At 34.5% G+C, this 24,641-nt stretch overlaps 1 pseudogene; it reads right to left on the bottom strand.

Moving 5' to 3' along the window:
• Positions 1 to 16,548: 16,548 nt before the first annotated feature.
• Positions 16,549 to 23,400, bottom strand: LOC125934024 (tRNA selenocysteine 1-associated protein 1-like; annotated as a pseudogene).
• Between the last annotated feature and the right edge of the window lie 1,241 nt (positions 23,401 to 24,641).

The raw sequence follows: 24,641 nt of genomic DNA, 5'->3' as shown, positions 1-24,641 counted from the left end.
TACCTTCTGACATCCGTGAGCCAACACATCTCATAAGCACACCTTCGTCTTTACCAGTAACTTGAATATCTCTAAAACAGTAAACTTAGAATATCCAATATTTTACCATCTACTAATACATTTCCACTTGCTCAAATGATCATGAGTGTACTTTTCAAACATACCTATTTCTCCATTGACCCAGTATATATTTTTCTATCTGCAAGCACATTCTTAGTTCAGTTTGGCACCCATAGGTTTGTAACCTGAAAATCTTAAAATCAAATTACCCCTGATATTATCTTCTTGAGTTTTTTCAGTGAATGAGTTATTTATTGTTCAGTTATTGAAAAATTCCATTTTAGCAGACTGATTTTTGAATAAATACATGATTTTGAAACTTAAATTGACTCTCATATGTATTCAATCAATTAAATCTAGCCTCCATTTTCCACATCTGAGCAAGATAATTTTATACTTACTTTCTTTGAACCTCTAAAATTTTAATTCAGTTTTTTTAATATTTAAAAATTATTAATAAATTAATATTAACAGGCCATTCTCATCATCTTTCCAACAAGCTTAAGAATCTGCTGAATATACTTCTTATCTTCTCTGCCCTATTTCAAGGGAGGAAGTTATCTCTTTCCTTTACAAGGGAAATACCCAATAGTTATGCTCAGGAACTTACCCTTTTGGTCTCTGAAAGACTTGGCTCTGTTCCTTTTTGCATGCTCTGTATCATATGTTTTCCTTTTCTATTGTATCATCCCCATTGGTATAATGATATAAGTGGAACAAAACAAAATTCTCTTAAGCCTTAGATGCTCTACATCTCTGCATAGCTACTTTTTATTTTTTTATTCTGTAATAATTTGTTGTGCTGTTTCTTTCTTCCAAACTCCAAATCATCCTACAAAACAATATAACCTGCCTTCATGCCCATTAATCCACTAAAGCTCTTTTTATGAATGTCATCAACAATCTCCAGTGTGTTTTTTTTTTATTTTTTTTTAAACGTTTATTTATTTTTGGGACAGAGAGAGACAGAGCATGAACGGGGGAGGGGCAGAGAGACAGGGAGACACAGAATCAGAAACAGGCTCCAGGTCTGAGCCATCAGCCCAGAGCCCGACGCGGGGCTCGAACTCACGGACCGCGAGATCGTGACCTGAGCTGAAGTCGGACGCTTAACCGACTGAGCCACCCAGGCGCCCCAACAATCTCCAGTTTTTAAAATCAATGGGCCCTCTCTGTTATCTCTTACTCATACTGTCAATGTTATTTAATGTGGTTCATCACACCACCTTTAAGAACAACCTTCATCTCTTGGCAACTCTGACAATACTCTCTCATGTGTGGTTCACTGCTTGCTATCTAGACATAAACAGTCCAGACTTCTCAGAATATTTCAGTTGTGACTCCTTCATTACCTAATCTCTAAAGGTTGGTATTTCTCAGGGCTCTGTACTTTAAGTTCACATTTTTTCTCTCTACACTTTGTATTGATGTAAATGCCACCTGTGATCTGATGCCTCTTAAATATATACAAGTAAAGCACATAATATCCACATAAAGTTCTAGGGAATACATTCCTATGCACTAAAATAAAATAATAAAAATGAATTTAAAAAGTTAATCTTTACTCAGAAAAATATAAATTAACATTTCTCCTACTGCTAATTTCTATGTTAGTGCTTGTTGTTTGGCTTGAGAACCTAATATAACTGCCTGTGCTATTATATTTTCAATCCATCAATGGTAAAAACTAGAAGTAATTTTATAGTAATTATATTAAACTACTTATCTTGATATTAAAATATGTCATTTAGAATCCAAATTACTATCTCAGCCAGTTGCAAAAAACATAGTTAATTGTCATTCTGAATAAAACAACATAAGTAAATTTTCATTTTGAAAAATTCCTAAAAATATATCCATTTCCCTAACTGAAGATCTATTCTTTTTCTATTATCTGAAATATTGGATTTACAGCTAACAAAAGCTTCTAAACTAAAAGCACTGTCATAGTTAATTAGTGAGAAAATACTAAATGCATAGACAGTTTGATTTTATTTTGTTATTTCTCTACACATGCAATGATACTAAATATTTCAACTAATAACTTCTGAAGGGAAAAATGGAAATTTGATAAATTCTCATTTTCTTTGAATTGAAAATGTTTAGACTTTCTCACAAATGAAATCTTACATCATTTTTATTGCTAATTATCTTTAAATTAGCAGCATCTAGGGGAAAATTATTTCATTTGGAATCCATACTGTTATCAAAGCTGGTTGTGAAATGCTATAATGCAGTTAATCATGTGTACTCTGAATGTTTCTGTCCAGTTAGAGACAGAATGAAGAATGATAGAGCACTTATAAAAGTCTATAATTTTAGTTTAGGCAGTTGCAAACAATGGCTAACACTTATATTACTTACTATATACCAGACTTGACTCTCAATGCTTTTATGCCAGTTATCCTGTAAATGCTTCAGATAACTTCTCCAATGTCTTTTCAACCTTTGGGAACCTGAACTGCTTGGACCATACCTGTGGGCTTACTTATATTTGGTTTCTAATAGGATTTAACGAATGGGAAAATATGGCACAATATAAAAAGGAGTGAAGGAGCAAGGGGAGAGTATATGTTTCGCTAGCTTCATTTTAGTGCGATCAATTTGGACTGGTTGGGTGCTGTAATTTGCAGATCTTCTCAAGGCTGCTTATCTATACAATTGTCTCTATAGAAGTTACTGTAGGAACTGTGCATTCCCCAGTCTTTTCACATTTGGAGTGGCAACATCTCCGCCATCACTGGTCCTAGGGTACTGAAGTATCCCTTGTGAGTTTTTTTTGTCCTTCTCATACATTTGAATAGTTGTTTTTCCCTCCTCATTGGTACAGCCATGTGTAACTTAGCACCTTAATCTCTACCAATAATCATTGGGATGGGCACATTTCACCTCCATTTTGCAGATGAGAATTGAAGCAGAGTAGGTTTAGGTCACGCAGCTGGTATGTGGTAGAACTGGGATTCACGTCAGTTAATTTAAAAATAAAAAAAAGATTTATTCAACAACCGCACAGATTCAACACATACATGCAACACACAGACACATCCTGAAATACTACAGTCATGTCAACATTATAGGAGCATTTTAATAACTTTCTATGAGAAAAAAAAAATAGCCTAGGAGTAGACCATTTGCAATGATCATTGTAATCCTTCTAATAATATTACTTGGGAAATATTTTTAAATGAGGACATAGGCTCATGAAAGTGACCAAATTTGGTCAAGGGGTCATATTGATTAAGGTTTTCTAGGGAAGTTTGTAATAAGCTGACACAAACCCATAATAAAGGACATGGCTACATTAGTCTTTTGTTAACCACAGCAGATATTAGTATAAAGAATGTGAGTGTTGCAGGAAGAAAAGTATGGAGTATCTCACCAGAAGTGTACAGACCTATGGGATTCTGCTAGCAAATGTCTCCAGGGCAGGAGAGGATCCTGCTGAGTATATGGGACTCTGGATTCCTACTTATGGCAGTCTTCAAAAAATTATTTTCCAAGGGACAGGGATCCCTCTGAACTTCTAAATAATTAACAAGATATGACTAATGAAAAAAAAGCATAAATTCACTTAGATACCATGCACAACTAAAAGTTGTTTTCTGTGTTGAAGAAAAGCAAAGTGCTGCCAAAAAAATATGATTTCTCAATGAAATCAAACTCACAATTTCAATGAACCAGTCATCTGCCTACTTGTGGCTACTAATCCTGACAAAATCATTGTTTCTTGGGCAGACTTGCCTCTCCCTGGTGACTGACCCTCCTACCATCACTCTGGGTTCACTGTAAGGGCACAATCCTTCCTCTAATGTCTCTCATTGTAACACTATGAGACTTTTTGAGTGTTTACTGAAAATGGGAAGAAATTATAACATAGGTGATAATTTAAATTCCCTGCACAAGCCTTTGCATCATGTACAGTCCAATTTCTTTTAGTCTTTGCTTGTCTATATATTTATATTAAACATGCAACAACCCCAGAGGATAAATTAATTGTTTTCTAGTCCCAAGATAAGACTGAACCTTTAATATCAACATTTTCTGTCATAGCAATGAGTCATCACTTGTCAAATGTCTTTTCCTTTTCTTACTCTATATTCTCCCCCTAGGTATTCTAAACCATGCCCAAAGAAAATATATTTCTGGTCTAGACATTCAAAATCCCTTCAGTGAGTTTCATATTTGTATATACAAGTCTATAGATGATTGCTTCTATTTGAGGTCTCAAATTTACCTTGCATCAAACTATTTAAATACAACATCATAGTCTCCTAACCCTTAAAAATGTTGTCCTCTTCTGGGGCTCCTGTGTGGCTAGTTGGTTAAACAGCTGATTCTTGATTTCGGCTCAGGTCATGATCTCACAGTTCTTGAGATCCAGTCCCCTTTCACAAGGGTGAGGACAATATTTTATAAAGATTTACAAGGCTTAAATATTTTAACAATATGTGCATACACATTTTGAGGATTTTTTTGGTTAGTTTTTCATAGATATTCTATAAACATGGTGATATAAAATACTATTTTTTTTCAACTTGTCAGCTTAATGTGAACTTCAGTTAGATACCATTTTCCCCAATCCTGGAAGATCTTTAAAGAAACTAGAAAATACTGATATAAGAAAAAACTAATATATAATTAACAAAATAAGAGTTTAGGGTGGTAAAGGCAAAATTTTACCTTCACTCTCTTAGAGTTTTCCAGCTGGGCTTGAGAATTAAATTGACGTAAGACAGATTAACAGGAGAAATGCATACAAATTTCTATAACTTTTACATGACAGAGTTCTCATAAAGAATGAAGGAATTGCGGAACCTATATGCTTTTATAGTAGGCTGAACAAAGAGAAATTATGGAAGGGTAATTATCTATGTAGAGAGGATAAAGGAAGATAAGAATTATTTTGAAAAGTTCTGTTTGTATAGAATTATTTATACATAATTCTCTCTGTCTCAGCTTCTTGTTCTAGATAAGAATGTTACTTTCTTCTGAAAAGGGAGGACATTTTTCACATAGGCATTTCATCTCTTGCTTTGAAGAAAAAGAAGGAAGGTCAGAGTGTTTTTCTCACATTCACTGTTTTTGAGTGCTTTTTACTCAAAATAATGTTTATGTCAAAGTGACATCTGTTGGGATAGCATATCCTGTCACCCTTTGTCAGCAAGTAGGGAAAGGTTTCTATGTATATGTTCCCTTGTTTATAGAAGAATACTAACTTCTTTTTTCTAGAAATGCCATAGAAGTGAGATATAAAAAAAGAGGTTTATTTCTATCTCCAAATACAAGTTACTTTAAAAACAATAACATTTATAGTTATATATGTTTTTCCCAGTATTACATTATAAGTACAAATGAATTAATTTTGGAATATGTAACTTTATTCGACTTAAACAATTACTCTTGCTAGTGTATGAACACTTTATTTTGAAATTATGACTATAATTAAATATCTAATCTTTAACATTAAAATGTAGTTATATCTTAAATTTATTAAAAAAGAGATGTAGTGATAAGAAATATTCTACAGAAGTGAAATCAAATGATACTAACATAGGGAAAAATAAACAGATAAAGGCCTTGTTGTCTGAAAATGAGGTATGGGCTGAAGTCTACAATCATATTTGCAAATATTTCTTGTAAATTCTTAAGTTTAAAGTTCATAAGACAACACAGAAACATTACAAAATGTTTAATTATAGAATTTAATACAACTACATATTAATTATACATCAATAATTTATTAAAGCATTCTACACCATGATTTTTATAATATTTAAACGTACCTAGAGCTATATTTACTGGTATTTTTTGAAAGGTAATGTCATCATTGTTTGATCATACAGCTACTCTAGGTCTTTGGAGGATAAAGGGAAGGAACTGAATTTAGTGATGTCTACTATGTTAAAAACACACACACGTACACAAATTATGATAAACTTTTGCTTAGATGGAGGCAATCTTGAGCTTACCTTGAGTATCTAATACTAATTTTTTTCCTTTACACTAACTTTTAAAGTTTTTATTTAAATTAAAGTTAGTTAACATACAGTGTAACATTAGTTTCAGGTATACAATAAAGTGATTCAACACTTCCATAATCACCTGGTGCTCATCATAACAAATGCACTCCTTAATACCTGTCACCTATTTCATCCATTCCTTCCATCCACCACCCCTCCATTAACCATCAGTTTATTCTCTATAGTTAAGAGTGTGTTTTTTGCTTGCCCCCCCATTTCCCTCCCAACCTCTCTCTTTTTTTCCCTTTGCTTGTATGTTTTGTTCCTTGAATTCCACATATGAGTGAAATAATTTGGTATTTGTCTTTGTCTTACTTATTTCACTTAGCATAATACTCTCCAGCTCCATTCATGTCATTACAAAAGGCAAGATTTCATTCTTTTTGTGGCTGAACAATATTCCATTGTATATATAAACCACATCTTTAACCATTCATTAGTCAATGGATACTTGGTCTGTTTCCATATTTTGGCTATTGTAGATAATGCTGCTATAAAGATCGGGGTGCATGTATCCCTTTGAATTAGTATTTTTGTATCCTTTGGGTAAATGCCTAGTAGTACAGTTGCTGGATTACAGGGCAATTCTATTTTTAACTTTCTGAGGAACCTCCATACTGTTTTCCAGAGTGGCGGCTGCACCAGTTTGCATGACTACCGACAGTGCAAGAGGGTTCCCCTTTCTCCACATCCTTGCCATCCTTGTTTCTTGTGTTGTTGATTTTAGCCATTCTAACAGCTGCAGAGTGGTATCTCATTGTAGTTTTGATTTGCATTTCCCTGATGATGAGTGATGTTGAGCATCTTTTCATTCTTTACACTACTGACTAATCTGTTGATATACAAATATTCACCTAATATGTAAAATGAACAGTGTGAATGTATGAAGGTGATACTAACAGAGAATAAGCAAGAGGCAAAGAAGAAAGTGAATGAAGGAGAGAGAGAAAAATAAGGAGAGAAAGAAATGGAGGGCAAAGAAAAAAACACAGCTCCAACAATCAAATAATGGGAGAATAAGTTGTATTTAACCAGTCTCTCTATAGGACAATCTTCATTGTATATCTAAACACATGAGACTTTCAACAAAAATTCTGTTCTCACTGCTCCTCCCTTGTGGAATCCCAGGGGAAATAAAGTTACTTAAAACTCTCACTTGGTAAAGGCTTTGCAAGTATTCCCAAACACCAATGTTTTTGGATGGATCTTCAGCTACTCCCACTGATCCAAATTACCCTCTTCCATAAACAACCATTCTTGTATCAAGTAAATAGAGAGGAAAGAGGCATTCCTAGGAAGTTAGTTGCACAGATATGATTAATTGAAAAAAACACAACTTTTCTATCTACTGAGCTATTGTTAGAAAAAAAATATTCAGTTTACTCTTTAGGGAACTCTAAGTCTAAAGAGTCTATCATTATTTAAAACATTTTGCAACAATTTGAATGACAAGCCTTTTTTCCACAAAGCAAACCACAACCAAGTTAACAGTTTTTATTTCTGAAATCCCAAGGATTGTTGACTTTGTACTCCATGAAATTCATTTTCCCTATATTTCACATATTTACAGTAGAAGTTAAAGTATCATATGCCTTTTACCCTGGTTTTAAACAAAGTTGTTATTTAATATTTGAAAATAAGATGTATCTGATAATTTATAAAACAAAGGCTTACAGAAGGGCTATGATACACACTTAACATTATGCTCTTAAAAAAATATATGTAGTTACATAGCTTCCAGCATTGCATTTGTGATTCAAAAGACATATGTAATTTTTTATGCAAAACCATCTATTCAAAACACAATATTGGGGTGCCTGGGTTGCCCAGTTGATTAAGCTTCTGGACTCTTGATTTTGGGTCAGGTAATGATCTCATGGTTAGTGGTATCTGGCCTAGCTTCAGGCTCTGCGCTAACAGCATGGAGCTTGCTTGGGATTCTCCCTCTCCCTCCCTCTCTACCCCTCCCCCACTCATTCTCTCTCTCTCTCTCTCTCTCTCTCTCTCTCTCTCTCAAAATAAATAAAATTAAAAAAAACCCCACAATATTAATCAGAAAAATGTCTTTTTTGTATTTAAACTTCCCCAATAAATCACTTTATACCTGTGTTCATAGATCTTTAGAGTTCAGTTATCATTAAATAACAGAATGGTTAAGGCTATGAACTTCAAGTTCAGAGTAGCCTACTTCAGGTTTCAAATAAACCATTTGCTAGCTGTGAGTTTTCCATTAAATTACTTACCTCTTCAACACTTCATGAGGCATGCATGTAAAGTGTTTAGCCTTCATTGCATGGCATATTACATGTTCAATGATATTTGAAGGCACCATTAGTATCATTTTAAATGTAAATTATTGACACATGATAAATATAGCTACAAATGTGTTTTTCCTTTTGCTAAAAGTAACAGATTGGACAATTAATTGGACAATTAAATCTCAAGCATTTTAAGAAAACTGAATTTCAGAATCAATTTCAGTGATATTATATATATATATATATATATATATATATATATATATGAAGCTTGAAACTTTATTTCATGCTGTTGAACTATGATATGAAATCCTTTTCAGTATAATAAACTAACTTCATATTCTCTTTTTCTACTAAATCAGTTTGAAATAATTCTTTGGTGAAACAATATAAACAACTCTTTGGAAAAATATGTGGAGAATATATATATTCTATAAATGCATGTTACTTTTTTTTACTTCTCTCTATTTTTAAAAATTAATAGATATTTGGAGATCTGGCAATGTAGCATCTGAAGAAAATTAAATCCAGACAATGTTAAAGGCATGAAAGCCTGAAATCCCTACCCTAGTGTGAAAACCCTAAAGACTTTTTCTATCACCATTTTTTTTTTCTTCAGAATATTTTCTGGAGCTAAGTAGTTATTTTAAGCATTCTTCTTTATTGGTTATGTCCTACAGTGAATTACTGGGAAAACTATTGTTTTTGACCAGGTTAGCTAACATTTTCTTCACTGAATTCTATCAATTTTTTCTAGGATTGGGGAACAATCCACTCCTTATCATTTATTGCTCTCAGAACACTGATAACACCCATCAGTGATTTATGGATTATAATTTCAAATATGCAGTCAATTTCTACCAGATATCACATTATCACATCTGTATAAATAAAGCAATAGAACTAGGAGAATGTTATGACACTTTTGAAGCAAGCACTTACCAAAAAATTATTTAAGTCTAACTTTAAAGTCAAATTCTTTCTTTTTTCCCACAAAGTCTCTCTCTTGCTCTCTCTGTCTCTCTCTCTTACTCTCTCTGTCTCTCTCTGTGTTTCTTTCAGTCTCTCACATACACACATATACAAACACACATGCATGTACTGTAATAGTGTGATAATGTAAAAAGCAAAAAGCAGTCGGACTGTCTTAAATATGTTGATGCAAATGATTACATTTTATAAAATATTCAAAGCCTTCAATCTTGTCCATTGTGGTTCTATTTATGTCCCTGAGACCGATAATAAAGTACCAGTATGACACTAAATTTTCAGCATTCAAGTGTCAAAAAAAAATCTTCAAAGTCAAATGAACTATAAGACAAATTCATGTTTAGATAAATAAAGTGAATGTAACAGTCGATCATGCAGAAATGCAATTAATTGTGCTGCATGAGTAAAGAAGGTCAAAGACAAGCTGTTTGCCTTTGTCAGCATTTTGAAGACACTGAAAATTCCACACCACCTAAATTAATCAAGGCCTATTTTCTTATAATATTACTAAATTCACACTACGTATTGCACCATAATTTCTGTAACATAGTTGCCACTATTAATAACACTTCATCTGTTTATAAGAAAATAATATTTTCCAAAATTATTGTAATTGGATGATCTAGAAAATGTGTACAGCTTTTCTAAAAATATAGAACTATTATTTTATCATTTAAAAGAATTCTGTCTTTCCCTTTAATAGTAAGCCTGATCACTTTGACCTGAAATTCTTTTAAGTATATCATTTGGAAACTAATACATGTAGTATTCAATAAATAAGCTATATACAGTATTATCTGATTTTTTAGAAGGGATTATCTACTGTTGTACAGCTCTACTTATTGTGTGAATAAATCTTTTTATGTTTCACTCCTCAAACAGAAAATTAGAAAATCAGTCCCATGAAAACATAGATAACAAGTTTGACTTGGAATTGTACACATTTTACATATCTATATATTTGTTGATGAAATACAGTCCGTATACATAATACTTATGTAATATAAAACTGTTTATTACTGTTACCTTATATTTACTGTACTTACTTTCTCCACGAAATTGAGATCTCCTGTGTATCCCTTGCTAACCCAATTGGTCAGCAGTAACCTGGACATAAGGACTAAAATAGAAGAGATTAATGTGACATCCCAAGTTCATTTAAAGATATACATTGTAATCCAGGCTAAAATTCCCACTGACCCACCATGTCCTTATACACATAAAAGAGCAGGAAAGAATATATGGTACTTTAATGCTTATTTTTTTAATGCTCTCACTTTTATGATCAACAAACTTTAATATTTCTTGGAGACATGATTAAAACTTTAATTTTGTATATCCCAAGTTGCCTAATTTATAAATGGCAAGAAATCTGTCTCCTATTAGAGATGTAAAAGATATCTAAAAAAATGTGGAAAACAAAGAGTACTTTAATGGATAAACTGGGGCACCTGGGTGGCTCAGTCAGTTGAGCTTCTGACTCTTGGTTTTGGCTCAGGTCATGATCCGAGGGTCATGGGATCGAGCCCAGCGCTGGGCTTTGTGCTGAGCATGGAGCCTGTTTAACATTCTCTCTCTTTCTCCCACTGACCCCTTTCCTGCTCGTGCTCTCTCTGTCTCTAAAATAAAAATAAATAAATAAAGGATAAGCTATATAATGTTAAGATATACAAATAAAATCTGCATACAGACTGAGGAATATTGAGTACTAGGCTGCGGTTAAGACTGAATTCATTCTAAGTGCAATACCTTTGATTGAATGTCATATTTATAGCAATAAATGGGGAACAGAAAAGACTTCTACAATGCTTTTGTGTTCTATTCTTTTTCTTTTTAAATGTTTTATATTATGAAATATATCACAGAAAAGAGTGTTTAAATGACAGTTATTGAAATCAATATGAGGCATATTTTTCTATAGTAAGCCTCTATCTTAAGAAATAGAGATTATCATAAAAATTTGCATAATTTACCATTATATAAGCATATTAATAAATAGACTGATGTGTACTTCTGTAAGCACCATGACTTTCTTGTTTTGTTATTTGAATACCCTTTTAAATAAAAAAAAATTATGTCCTAAAATAAAGCCCAAGTAATCATAAGGCATTTTAATTTCCATGAGTTTTAAGGAGAAAAATTTGACATATAAATTGCTATTGGGTAAGAATGTATAATGTGAGAGCTTTTTTTTTTTTTTTTAATGTTTAGTTTTGAGAGAGAGACAGAGTGCAAGAAGGGGAGGGGCAGAAAGAGGAAGACACAGAAACTGAAGCAGGCTCTAGGCTCTGAGCTGTCAGCATAGAGCCTGACACGGGGCTCTAACTCAGGGACCAGGCCGTGTGATCATGAACTGAGCCAAAGTTGGACGATCAACTGACTGAGCCAACCAGGTCCCCCTTGAGAGCTTTTAATCAACAACTTTTATAAGTCCTATAGAATAATAGAGTTAGTATTTATAAACCCTAAAGAGCAAAGCTTATGTACTAAATCTTACAAGATTATTTTTCATTTTAAAAATCATTTTAATTCATTAGACAATTATGTAAAATTGTTTTCCTTTTCCTTTTTTATTAACAGTACATTTATAAATCTAATCTTTTGTCTGAAAAGGTAAATTCCTGAGGCTTCTCACAATGTTTATTTGTTTTTTTCATAACCTTGGAAGCATACTGCACATTCAAGCTTGAATATTCTATAAATTGCAGATTAAACCAAAATTATAGCCTTAAAGTAGTTGAAACCTTAATAATGGCTGAGATAAACTGAATTAAATTAATGTGATTTAAATTAAATTAAATTTACTTTTACAAGATACATGTCATGAGTATGCATGCCTTAGAAAAACAACTTTGAATAGTAGTAATCATGGGATATTGTATCAAAATATATTTGAGTATCAATTGATGCTTGCCATTTTGAATACCTAAAAATCCCCATTTTTGGCATATAAACTGTAATGTAATTTCAAAATTTGTCCATTTGGGAAATTCCACGTATTTAAAACATTGTATACTAAGTATAGTTTCATTTCAAGATTTTACATTCTACCTAAAATCTCACTGAAATAGCCTAAGGAATATAAATATGGGGAAAACCTACCGGAAGTTGGACACAATGGTTTCATTGCACAAGTCGTAGTTTAACACAAAAATATACAAATTCATCTTAAAAGACGTTTCCTTGCTATCCTGAACTGAGTCATGTAAATTTCTGATGCTCAGGGCAGCAGCAGTTGTGACTGACTTCATGAAGGGTATCAGACACTTGGAACTGTGTTTTCCCATAAAGATCTCAAAAAGGAAATCTTTTCAATTATCGAAGGGACATATAACATATGTATTTTGTCAAAAAATGGAAAACATATTTGTCACAACATTGTATTATAAAGGAGTATAGAGTCAATTGTCAAGTATTTCCTTTTTCTTTGCCACCAATAATTCAAGATCTGACTTAGATAAAGCCAACAAGAAAGTAATATGAAACAGATGGGAATTTGTAGAGGGTCAAATTAAAACTTAGAAAGAGATTTAAGAAATTTCCTAATTTCCTAACTATGAATTTTCCTAAATTCATAGGAGGAGCTTCTAAAATAACATTGTGTAAAATCATTGAACTTCTTTGCAAGTGACTAGAATTCCCTTAAAATATACTAGTTGAATCATCTACTTGGAAACATGACCTAGCAAAATTAAGCTACGATATTATTGTTATTTTACTAAGAAAAATTACATGTAATACATGAAAAGTGTTACTCTACATGCGCATTCATATACATGAAAATAATTGACTAGGAAAAAACTGTAATAAGAACCTACAAAATCTCTGACAAACCCACCAACCCATCTACAGTTCTAATTCAGGGAGGAGACCTGCAGTTTTAAAGAGGAAAACAAGACTTAGTTGGTATTCTGGTGTGCCACTAAAATAGATCACCTTAATGACCAAGGACTTATTTTCCAAACTTCTAGGAAGTTTGACTGCTTATGGCTAGCAGCTACATTTTTTTTTCTGGGTTATAGTCTATTACGAGGAGCTGCTTACCTAAGATCATGGCCAATATTCAGGGCCACCCTTATCCAAGATTTATTGATGGGAGATATAATAGTCTTATGCACTTTTTCCAATTCAGGACATCTGTTAAACACTAACTTAGTTTAAAAGCAGCTTTTAGAGAAATATCTGCCTAATCATTGGGAATATGACTGTTGTATCACACATGATGTGTCTATGCTTATCTTGATGTTTACCTTGCCAAACTGTCTTCCAAAGCGGTTGTCCCAATTTGCATTCCTACCTGCAATAAATAAGAGTTCCTGTTGTTACACACCCTCACCAAATTTGATATTTTCAGTGGTTAGGGTTTTTTAGTCACTCTAAAGAGATTTCTTAATTTTTTTTTTAATTTCCTTAAAGTATGTTGACCAACTTTTTGTGTCCTTTTTCCATACTGAATCTCAAATATTTTTATTAATGAAGTTCTGTTCAGACTTTTTGTTTTGTTTTTTTTTTTGTTTGTTTGTTTGTTTGGGCAGATTTTTTTTAAAGATCTATTTCTACACTTTGGTACTATTTGTACTAAATGCCTAAAAAGATACACTTATTATTTGCCAAGTGTTACCTATCTTTAAAATGCCAAATGATACAAAATTGCCAAACTGCAGTAAGCAACAGATGGCAAAAACAGACTTAAAATTCTTCATTTTTTCTCAGGTTTTCACATTTGTCTAATTTTAATTTCTCCTTTCATCTGAAAACATCCTCTGTTATTAATATTCTCATTTTATTTTCTTTCTGCATCTATCATGCATCTAATATAGAACAGCAATTCATTCTCTCAAAACTGAGAAAAATAAATTTGTAAAAAATCATGTTACCATCCTAAATCAAGGCTTCTTCCATTTCCCATTTTAATCCTAACTATCCCACATTAGTATGTCCTCCTATTCCAACTCCCTTCTTCAATCTAGCCGCCACTACATTTCAGACAAATATTGTGATAAGCAGCACATAGTATGAAATCAACCCATTTAATAAAAACTTAAGTGTATAGTACATTATTGTTAATGATGAGCAGAATACTACACAGTAGAATTCTAGAACTTTTATTTCATGACTGAAACTTTATACTCACTGAACAGCAACTCCCATTTATCCTTCTCTCCCCTACTGGCAACCAACATTCTATTTTCTGTTTCAATGATTTTAACTATCTTAGGTATAAGATAGATATAAGTGGAATTATGCATATTTACCCTTCTGTAACTGGCTTCTGCACTTAACAGAATGTCCGCAAAATTAACCCATGTTGTAGCATAGAACAGGGTTTTAATATATACATATATATGTATGTATATGTATATGTATATGTATATATACACATACATGCATACAGACACACATATATGTGTATATATGTATATATGTGTATATATGTTTGGATAGTATGGACATTTTAACAACAGTAAGTCTTCCACCCATGGACACAAAATACCTTTCCATTTATCTGTATGTTTTAAAAATTATTTTCAGCAATGTTTTGTAGTTTTCAATGTACATTTATATATATATATTCCACATTTTCTAATCCTCTGTCGATAGAAATATGAGTGGTTTCTATTTCTTGGCTATTGTGAATAATGGTGCAATGAACATGGGAGAGCAAACATCTCTTCAAGATTATGACTTCAGACCTTTTAGATAAACATCCAGAAATGGTATTGCTAGATCACATGGTAGTTCTATTTCTAATTTTTTGAAGGATCCTCTAGACTTTTTTCCACAGTGGTTGCTCCAGTTTACATTCCCTGTAGTAATGTACAAGGGTTCTAATTTTTCCACATGGGTGCCAACACTTATGTAATATATTATATATATACTATTAACCTCTTAGTACATATATATTGAAAATATTTTCTGCCTTTTCATTCTGTTGATTTTTCCATTTTGCCTTTCATACTGTTGATTTTTCCTTTGCCATGCAGAAGTTTTTTGTGTGATATATTCTGACTTATCTATTTATGCTATTGTTCCTTGTGTTTCTGATGGTCATACCCAAGGAATCAGTGCCAAAACCAATGTCACAAAGCTTTTCCTTTATGTTTTCTTCTAGGAATTTTACAATTGAACATCTTCCTTAGTCTTTATTTTGACTTGATAACTGTGTATGGTGTAAGAGGAGGGTCCAGTTTCATTCCATTGCACGTATATTTCAGTTTTCCCAGAATCATCCTCCCTAATGTGGCAATCTTGTTGTAAATCAGGAGACCACATACGTATGAATTTATTTTTGAGCTCTCAAGTTTGTTCCACTGGTCTACAGGTGTGGTTTTTGTCCAGTATCATACAGGTTTAATTACTATACCTTTTTCATATGTTTTAAAAATAGGGAAGTGTGTGTCCTGAAGCTTTTTCTTCTTTTGGTCAAGGTTGTTTTGGCTATTTGGGGTCCTTTTTAGTTCCATAGAATTTTAGGAATATTTTTCTTTGTGTGTGTGTGTGTGTGTGTGTGTGTGTGTGTGAAAAGTGCCATTGAAATCATGATAGAGATTGCATTGAATCTGTACATTGTTTTGGGTAGTATGGACATTTTAACAACAGTGAGTGTTCCAAGCTACAAACACAAGATACCTTTCCACTTATCTGTATCTTTTAAAAATTATTTTTATCAGTGTTTTGTAGTTTTCAGTGTACATGCCTTTTGCCTCCTTGGTGAAGTTTATCATTAAGTATTTTATTCTATTTAAAAAAATTTAATGTTTATTTATTTTGAGAAAGAGAGAGTCAGAGAGAGAGAGACAGACAGAGAGAGAATGAAAGCAGAGAGGGGCAGAGAGAGAGGGAGACACAGAATCTGAAGCAGGCTCTGGGCTCTGAGCTCCTGACACGAGGCTCAAACTCACAAACCATGAGATCATGAGCCGAAGTTGGTCGCTTAACCAACTAAGCCACCCAAGCGCCCCAGTATTTTATTCATTTTTATGATATTGTAAGTGGGATTGTTTTCTTTTCTTCTTTTTTTTTTTCTTCTTTTTTTTTGGAACTTTGTTCAAACATTATGAATTGGTCCTTTGGTTTTCAAACTCACATGTCTCACTGTCAAATGAAGGCAGCAGTGTTTCAGGAATAGTCATAATCTCAGACTAGTCAATTACTAAACTCTTACAAATTATTTCCCAAAAGTTAAAGTTTTCCAATATTTGTTGTTGTTGTTGTTGTTGTTAAAAAGAGTCTCTCATCTCCCTCACATAGTCCATTTTGGCTTGTCCTGTGTCCTGTCTGAAGACACTGTCCAGGGGCTGCTAGTTATGGTCCATCAGTGCATCCTACAGGTCCTCGCTCTGGTCCATGAGCTCCTTGTTGGCTTCAGTCACATCCAGCTGTGGCATGAGGTCCTCCAATGTGTCATCCCCAGCTTCTTCATATGTCTACATAGTGCTCTGAGTGTAACAAACTAGGGACAGTTGTAGCTGTAGCTGCCTCTGTTCTGGTCATGCCCCAGTGGGTGTAGTAGTTCTGCTACTGCTGGTAATGGGGGTTGTAGCTGTTAAGTATTAACTCTGATTCTACCTCACTGACTTCACTTGGCTCACATGGGGATTGCCAGACTCCTCAGCCACACTGGTTTAGATGCCAGGCTGACTGCTCCCTGGTACTCGGTCAGGGCTCACTTCTGTTTCAGTAAATCTGCAACTGTGACAAAACCATAGCCTTTAGACATATCTCTTTGGTCCAAAACTGCCCTGACTCCCCAAAAGGAGGAGTAGACTTTGACGAAGAATTCATACAATATGCCATCATCCACATCTGGGTCAGGTCCCTCACAAAGAAGAAATACTCAAGGCTTGTTTTCTGGTTGTTTCCAATAAGTGTCATAGTTCAGTTAAAAACGTTCTGCCTTGGCAAAAAAAAAAAAAAAAAAAAAAAGCCACAGCTTTTTACTCTGTATAAAATGAAGGTAACCATTAAGGGCGCTGCCAGCTCCATGATTCTATGAACCCAGATATGCCAGCCTGGTACAGCTGTAAGCTAAGTAAAGGTGTAGGTCCTGGAAGGGGCTTCCCATTAATTTCATGCAAATGCTTCTTGGCTGTGGCCAAATCTGTGAATTTTTTATGAAAAAAAGGAGCCAGCTAGGATTCCAGTGAAGTGGGATCAGATAATTTTGATGCTCATCATTGTATCCCCCTAGATGGCAGGGATTGTGGAGATGAAATTCTTATTCATGTAGAGCTTCAACTCATCTATACACAGGCTGGCCTCTATGCTTACAGTCTGGCTGGGATTGTGTGAGCTAAAAAGGCCTGCATGGGCTCCATCCCTTGGTCTGGAGAAAGAAGAAATGGGCTTGTTTTCTTAATTTATTTTGTTGTATAATTCATTATTACCATATAAGCTTCACATTATTTCTGTATTGTGATTTTGTATCCTTTGACCCTACTGAATAGGTTTATTAGTTCAAATAATTTCTTTTGTGGACTCTTTGTGGCTTTCTGTATATTAATTCATGCCATCTGTGAACAGAGAGGATTTTATTCTTCCTTTCTGATTTGGATGCCTTTTATTTATTGTCTTGGCCTAATCACTCTTGCTAGGATTTCCAGTGCTATGTGTTTTTTATTTAATTTAATTTAATTTAAATTAAATTAAATTTAATTTAATTTTACTTTATTTTATTATTTTATTTTATATTTTATTTTTATTTTTTGTTGTTTTCATTTTATTTTTCATCGTGATAAGAGTACTCTTCAATCCCCTTGTCCCATTAACCCCGGTCTCCCACCCTCCTCCCCTCTGGAAGCCATTAGTTTGTTCTCTATAGTTTAGAGTCTGTTTCTTGGTTTGTCTCTCTTTTCTTTTCCTTTACTGTTTTTGTTCCTTAAAATCCACATATGAGTGAGATCACATGGCATTTGTCTTTCTCTGGCTGACTTACTTCAATAAGCATTATACTTTCTATCTCTATCCATGTTGTTGCAAGTGGCAAGTTTTCATTCTTTTCAATGGCTGAGGTTTGTATCATGAATGGATGTTGCTCTTTGTCAAAAGTGTTTGCTATATCTGCTGAAATGATCATGTGGTTTTGTCTTTTTTCTTTTTGATGTGATTATCACTATGGTTGTTATGAGAATATTAAACCACTCTTGCATCCCGGTAATAAATCTCAATTTATTGCGGTATATGATTTTTTAACTATATATTGTTGGATTCAGTTTGCTAATATTTTGTTGAGAACTTTTGCATTTATATCCATGAGAGACACCAGCCAATGGATCTCTCTCTCTCTCTCTCTCTCTCTCTCTCTCTCTCTTTTTTTTTTTTTTTTTTTTTTTGTGGTGCCTTTATCTGGTTTTGGTATCAGGGTAATAATAGTCTTATAGAATAAATTTGAATGCATTCCTTCCTCTTGTATTTTTTTTTTTTTTTGGAATCACTTAAAAAAAGTGAGCATTGATTCTTTTTTCATTATTTGGTAGAATTTGCCTGTGAAGCCATCTGACTTTTGTTCACTGGGAGATTTTTTATTACAGATTCAATTTCATTGTTAGTAACTGGTCTGTTCAAATTCTTCTATTACTTCCTGCTTTAGTGTTGGTAGGCTATATTTTTGTAGGAATTTATTCATTTCTTCTAGTTGTCCAATTTGTTTGCATTTAGTTCTACATAATATTCTCTTAAAATTGCTTGTATTTCTGTGGTATTGGTTGTTATTTCCTCTTTCATTAGTAATTTTGTTTATTTGAGTTATTTCTCTCTCTCTCTCTCTCTCTCTCTCTCTCTCACTCTCTTTAATGAGTCTTGATAGAGCTTTATTAATTTTGTTGAATTTTTCAAAGACCAAATCCCGGTTTCATTAATTTGTTCTATTGTTTTTGCTTTTTGCTTGCTTGTTTGTATATCATTTATTTCTGACCTAATCTTTATTACATCCTTCCTTTTTCTGGGTTTGGGACTTTTTTTTCTGACTCATTTAGGTACAAGGTTAAGTTCCTTATTTGAGATTTTTCTTCCTTCTTCAGGTAGGCCTGTGTTTGTATAAACTTCCCTCTTAGAACCACTTTTGCTGCATCCCAAAGATTTTGGACCATTGTGTTTTCTTTTTCTCTTTTTAAATCATTAATTGGTTGATTGATTGATTTTTGTTTCAAGTTTTTATTTGAATTCTAGTTAGTTAATATATAGGGTAATACTGATTTCAGGGGAAGAATTTAGCAATTCATCACTTATATGTAAGTGCTTATCACAACAAGTGCCCTTCTTAATACCCATCACCCACTTAGCCTATCCCCCGCTCACCTCTCCTGTAGCAACTCTCAGTTTGTTCTCTATAATTAAGAGTATCTTATGGTGTGGGGTTCCTGGGTGGCTCAGTTGTTTAAGGGTCCAACTTTGGCTCAAGTCATGATCTTGTGGTTTGTGGGTTCAAGCCCCACATCGGGCTCTGTGCTGACAGTTCAGAGCCTAGAGCCTACTTTGGATTCTGTGTCTCCTTCTCTTTCTGCCACTCCCCCTGCTGCTCTCTCTCTCTCTCTCTCTCTCTCTCTGTCTCTCTCAAGAATAAATAAATGTTAAAAAAAATTTTAAAGTCTCTTATGGTTTCTCTCTCTCTCATCTCCTTTCCCCACATTCATTTGTTTTGTTTCTTACTTTCCACATACGTATGAAATCATATGGAATTTGTCTTTCTCTGACTGACTGGTTTCACACAGCATGATACACTCTAGCTCCACCCACATCATTGCATATGACATGATTTCATTCTTTTTGAAGGCTGAGAAATATTGTCTGTATACACAACTTCTTCTTTATCCATTCATCAGTTGATGGAAATTTGGGCTCCTTCCATAATTTGGCTGTGGTTGGTAGTGCAGCTATAAACATCAGGGCAGCGTGCCACCTCAAACCAATATTTGTGCATCTCTTGGATAAATACCTAGTAGTGCAATTGTTCAGTCATGGGATAGTTCCAATTTTAACTTTTGAGGAAACTCCACAGTATTTTCCAAAGTGGCTGCAAGTTTTCTTCTTGTTTCTATACGTTTTCTCTGATCCTTTCTTCTCTTGCTCTCTTCCATGGTTTGTTGGCTTTCTTTAGAGATACACTTGGATTAATTTCTGTTTATTCTTTGCTTATCTATTACTGGTTTTTGAATTGTGGTTAGGTTTGTACATAACATCTTCTGCATATAGCACTCTATGTACGTTGATGGTCACTTAAGTTTAGACCTAAGTTTTACTCCTCTCACTCCTAGAATTTATGTATATAGTGTCATATTTTTCCCACCAAAATTCCTTTTACTTTATTTATTTATTTATATTTTATTTAAGTCCAAATTGGTTAACATGTAGTGCAATAATGGCTTCAGGAAAAGAATTTAGTGATTCATCAAACACCTAGTGCTCATCCCGACAAGTGTCCTCTTTAATGCCCATCACCCATTTAGCCCACCCCTCCACCAACACCCCTCTGGCAACCCTCAGTTTATTCTCTGTATTTAAGAGTCTCTTATGGTTTGCCTCCCTCTCTGTTTTTATCTTATTTTATCTTTCCTTTCCTTCCCCTATGTTCTGTTTTGTTTCTTAAATTCCACATATGAATGAAATCATATGATATTTATCTTTCTCTGACTGACTTATTTCGCTTAGCATAATACACTCTAGTTCCATCCATGTTCTTGCAAATGGCAAGATTTCATTTTTTTGATCACTGAGTAATATTCCATTGTAATATATACCATAACTTCTTTATCCATTCATCATTCGATGGACATTTGGCTATTACTGATAGTGCTGCTATAAGCATTGGGGTGCATGTGCCCCTAAAATCAACATCTTTGTATCCTTTGGGTAAATACCTAGTAGTGCAATTGTTGGGTCATAGGGTAGCTCTATTTTTAATTATTTAAATTATTTAAACAGTATGGAAAGTCCATACTGTTTTCTGGAGTGGTTGCACCAGTTTGGATTCCCACAAGCAATGCAAAAGTGTTCCACTTTCTCCATATCCTTGCCAACATTTGTTATTTCCTGAGTTATTCATTTTAACCATTTTGACAGGTGTGAGGTAGTTTCTCATTATGGTTTTGATTTGTATTTCCCTGATGATGAGTGAAGCTGAACACCTTTTCATGTGCCTGTTAGCCATCTGGATGTCTTCTTTCAAAAAGTGTCTGTTCATGTTTTTTGTCCATTTCTTCCCTGGATTACTTATTTTTGGGGTGTTGAGTTTGATAATTTTTTTATAGATTTTGGATATTAATCCTTTATCTGATATGTCATTTGCAAATATCTTCTCCCATTCCATTGCTTGCCTTTTATTTTGTTGATTGTTTTCTTCACTGTGCAGAAACTTTTTATCTTGATGAGGTCCCAATAGTTCATTTTGCTTTTGTTTCCCTTGCCTTGGGAGACATTTCTAGTAAGAAGTTATTGTGGCTGATGTCAAAGAGGTTGTTGCCTCTTTTATCCTCTAGAATTTTGATGGTTTCCTATATTACATTTAGGTCTTTCATCCATTTTTTTTTTTTGTATGGTGTAAGAAAATGGTCCAGGTTCATTCTTCTATGTGTCACTGTCCAGTTTTCCCAGAACCATTGGAAAGAATTTTCCTGCTTTGTTGAAGATTAGTTGTCCATACATATTTGGGTATAGATCTCGGTTTCTTTCTCAAGATTAGGGAAATTTTCACCTATTATTTTCCACATATATTTCTGCCCTATTATGTTTCTCTTCTTCTTCTAAGATCCCTATAATGCAAATATTATTACCCTTGATGGAGTAAAATGATGGGATTTCATTTATTGTGTTCTTGATCTCTGATTGGTTCTTTTCATCTCTGTGCTAAGGGTCTCACTGATGTCCTCCATTCTTTTCTCTAGTCCAGTGAATATTTTTATGATCATTATTTTAAATTCTTTATAAGTCATATTACTTTTACCTGTTTAACCCTGGTCTCTTGCTGCGGTTTGGACCTATTCTTTCATTTGGAAGATGTTTCTCTGTCTCCTCTTTTTGTCTAACTTCCTTTATCTGTTTCTGTATATTTCTCTGTGTTAGGAAAGTCAGCTAATTCTCTTGCTCTTAAAGATAACAGCCTTATAAAGAGGTCTTGTAGTGCCCTGCATTGCAGTATCTCCTTTTCTCCAAGACCTGGGTTTCTGGGAGTGTCTCCTATGTGAGTGGTGTGTGCTGTGCTATTGAGTCTTGGCCTCTTTTTCCCTCAGGCCAGTTGTCTTCTGAGTTTCTTCACCTATTGTGGGTATGCAGTGGTCTGCTTGCAAAAGGAGAGTTGCACCCACCACTTCCAGAACTGAAGTCCTGCAAAATACGTGGGGTCAGGAAATGTGGTGTTGTAGGGTTTGTGCAGGTCTTCTGGGGAAGGGGCCCAAAGTACTGGGACTCACCCACATGTGACTTGGAAGGATGGATGTGCTGAAGTGTAGGTAGGGGACCAGGCTTGGTACAAGCAAGTTAGGTTAAGGAGTGTGGGCTCCATGCTGATTCCCACAGGTGGCTATTGTTTATGCTGGGGAATGGGGAGGGGAAATGGCACCTGCTATCTCCTTTGTTACTGGAGGGGTTTCCCTATGATCCCTGTCTCTCCAGGCCATGCTTTGGGATGAGCAAATCACTCTCCTTGCCATTTGCTCCCAGAGTTTTTCAAACTGCTGGTTCTATGCTGTATCTGCACTGGCTGTTTGTTGTGCTCTCTTTTTAAGAGCAGAGATTCCACTTCCTAACATCCACACAGCTCTCCCAGAGTTCCATCCACCAATTTTGAAATTTCCAGGCTTTAAGTCCTACAGGTTTTAAGAACTAATGAAATCTGGCCCCTGTCACTTTCCAAGGCATATCTTATGGAGATTAGTCCTCCCACCTCATGGGCTCCCTGGTGTGAAAATCAGTTTTCTGCCCTTCTCCACACTACTGGTTCCCTCCCCACTGTAGATGTCCTCTGCCTGTTTTGCTCCCAGTGTCTTCACCCTTCCTACCTTCTTTGATATGGCCTCTTCCTTGCCATTAGTTGTGGAGTTTGTTCTACCAGTCTTTGAGTCGTTTCCTGGGTTATTCATGCTGACAGAGGTGTTATCTAGTTGTCTCCCTGGGATGAGTTGAACTTGCAGAAATTTTTCCCTTTTTTTTTTTTTTTTTTTTTTTGGAAGCAGTTGAGAAGAACTGGTGCTAATAATGCCTCTTTAAATGTTTGGTAGAATTCATTAGTGAAGCCATCTGTCCTTGGGCTTTTATTCGTTGGGGGATTTTGGATTACTGATTCAATCTCCTTACCAGTTCCAGAAACTTACTGGTTCTTTTTTATATTTTCCATCTCTTTGTTGAAATTTTCATTTGATTTATTCATTGTTTACACAGGCCTGTTGAGCATCTTTATGATGGTTATTTTGAATTATTTTTCAGATAACAAATATATATCTGTTTCTTTAAGATTTATTTTAGGTAATTTATGTTTTACTTTTGATAGGTTCGTTTCCCTTTTTTTCTTCACATTCCTTGTAATTTTTTGTTGTTATCTATGTATTTGAAAAAATAGCCACTGGCTTGGTACAGGGAAATACCTTTACCATTCAGTTTAACTAGAGATTCTGGGGACCCCTCAAACTGTAGATGTGTCTTCTCTGGACTTGTGCATGTAGATTCTTGATTAGAAGGATTGGCTGATCTTTCCTTTCCTTTCCTTTCCTTTCCTTTCCTTTCCTTTCCTTCGCTTCTGTTCCCTTTCCTTCCCTTCCCTTCCCTTTCTTGTCTTTTCTTATCTTTCTTTCTTCTCTCTCTCTTTCTCCTCTCCTTTCTCTTCTTTTCCTTCCCTCCTTCCTTTCTTTTCTTTCTAGACCTTATGATCTCTTGCTCCCTCTGAAGTTTGTCGACTGTACTCCAAACCAGCGGCACACAGCACACTACCCAACTCTCAGTAGCCCCCAGGTATCTGGATTACTCTGAGTCCCATCAATGCCAAAGTCAGGTTAGCCAAAAACTAGTCCCTTAAGCAGTCCCCTGAAAAGCTGGAACATTTGACATATGCTCCATTCTTCGCTTTCCTGCTGGGAGGAGAGGCCCTCAGGCTTTATCAGCTTGTCTGCTCTATTGCAGGTCTGCTGGAGCAGCAATATGCTGCCCAGATCTTTTTTTTTTTTGTCCCCCTTTTTTACTTTTCAATGACCTCCAAGCATTTAGAGCATGCTAAATAGATCCCATCCACACTCTGAAACAGGTGAAACAGAAACCGGTCCCTCAGGTAGTTCCTAGAAACATCAGGATATTGTATGGTCTAGTATTCTCTTTCCCACCTCAGGGTTAG

The sequence above is a fragment of the Panthera uncia genome (assembly GCF_023721935.1).
Source record: "Panthera uncia isolate 11264 chromosome A1 unlocalized genomic scaffold, Puncia_PCG_1.0 HiC_scaffold_16, whole genome shotgun sequence".
NCBI lineage: Eukaryota > Metazoa > Chordata > Mammalia > Carnivora > Felidae > Panthera > Panthera uncia.
This window is presented reverse-complemented; position numbering and strand designations above follow the sequence as displayed.